The following is a 2,046-nucleotide window of genomic DNA, read 5'->3' as shown; positions in this document are numbered from 1 at the left end:
ATGGAGAATAGAACCTACTGAATGGAAGGATCGATCTTTTGGCTCCTTAATATCTGGAAATAAGGAATCCTCATGGCACTGTGGGTTAGACTTTGGGTTGCTAACCTCAAGGTCAGCGTTCAAACCCACCAGCTGCTCTAAGGGAGACAGACAAGGTTGTGTGCGCCCTTGAAGTCTCAGAAACCCAATAAAAGATGGCTGAGTCAGAGTCAACACGATGACAATGGGTTGCTGTCAGTTTTATAAAATGGGAAAAGGCCGTTATGGATAGCTGCTTTCTCTAGAGTAATACGGAGGGATTCTTGTTAGATCAAAACTTCTACATAGGGTACCTTCTAAAATGCATGACATAAATCTGCTTTCTTAAACATATTATACATTAAAGCTCAAAGTTTGTTTTTTAGTTAAGCTCAAGACCATGATTATGAGCAGACCTCATGAGGTATCTAGACTGTTACTCTTTGGTATAAATGGTTATGTAGTGACTGTTACTGTTAAGTGCTGACTAACAGTGACCACACACTGTTTCCAAAAAGCAACAACAACCAGCTATTAGGAAGCAGATTACCAGATATTGTTCTGTGTAGCCGCTGGGTGGGTCAAGCCCCAGCCTATCAGGTGGTGGTTGTTGTTGGTAAGTACCGTGGAGTCGGTTCCGACTCATCGTGACCCTGAACAGGGTTTCCGAGGCAGTAAATCTTTACAGGAGCAGAACGCCTCATCTTTCTCCCACGGAACGGCTGGTAGTTTCGAACTGCCGACCTTGAGATTAGCAGCCTGATTTGTAACCACTACACTATGTAGTTATAAAGCAAGTAGCACTGAAGCTAATGTCATCATAAACAAGACTTGGATGGTAAGTGTTGGAAATGCGCTGGGCGTCTTGGAAGTACTTTCGCTTACTCGCACAAAGCCCAGGCCCTCCTAGGAGACAGAACTGAAACCGCACTGTGTGCCTTTTTCCCTTAGCACTGCCTTAGACCCGTGCCTCTGGCATCTTTGTTTAGGCCCGACCCAGAGTTCTGAGACATGCGATGATGCGGCTGTCAAACCACAAAAGAAGTAGCCGTGGAGTCTAATAAAGTGAGAAGCACTGTTTTCATCAGGGAAGGGGACTCTTTGAATGCCAGTTGCGGAGTCCTGATGTGGTGCTGTGGGTTACTGCGCTGGACTGCCAGGTTGGTTTGAATCATAGGTCAGTGGTTCAAGCTCACCAGTCGCTCCTCGGAAACCCTACATAGGGTTGCTATGAGTTGGAACCAACTGGACATCACTTAACAATAACAAACAACAAAGTGTGGGGACCTGCCCCCAGGAAACACACGCCCTTATATAACAGCTATCACCCTCCTCGGCACCCCTCTGCAGGACTCCCTCCAGGGATTGGAGAGAGGACCCAGATAATGTGGACTCCCCCCTGTATCTGGATATTTCTGATGTCAGAAAGGGTGACTGTTAGCACGCCTTCACAGAGTCAGCTAAGTGAGCAGGGGGGCCTGCCATCAGCCTGTCTGAGAGGGAAGCGTTTATATGAGAGAGAAGCATTAATTATAGTCCTGAGTGAAATCTTAGGAAACCCATGTGGCTGCAAATCAAGCTTTTCTTTACTATCAAAGCTGTTGTTTTGATTTTTAACATTCGGACTCGTTTGCTTTTTCATGGTTCATACATTGGAAAAGAAATAAGGCTATATTTTGGGCCCCTGAACTATCAACGAGGTCCTGGTGTGGCGCGTAGGATAAAGCACTGGAATGCTAACCTTTTTTGGTTAGCAGTTCAAATCCACTAACTGCTCTTCTGGAAAAATTTGAGGCTTTCTGCTCTCAAAAAAGATTTACAGTCTAAGAAACCCTACACAGGATTGCTATGAGTCAGACCAACTTGAGGGCACTTACCAACAACAGTGGGCATCAGACATCCTTGTCTGTCTGACTTTGAAGACTTGAGCCTCAGGTACGGAGATTAAAATTTCATCTCTGTTGAGGTTCAAGTATGAACCACCTTTAGACATCCAACTCGGCTCTCTACCTGTAAAACGCATTGGCT

This window comes from Chrysochloris asiatica, unplaced genomic scaffold (assembly GCF_000296735.1).
Source record: "Chrysochloris asiatica unplaced genomic scaffold, ChrAsi1.0 scaffold00005, whole genome shotgun sequence".
Lineage (NCBI taxonomy): Eukaryota > Metazoa > Chordata > Mammalia > Afrosoricida > Chrysochloridae > Chrysochloris > Chrysochloris asiatica.
This window is presented reverse-complemented; position numbering follows the sequence as displayed.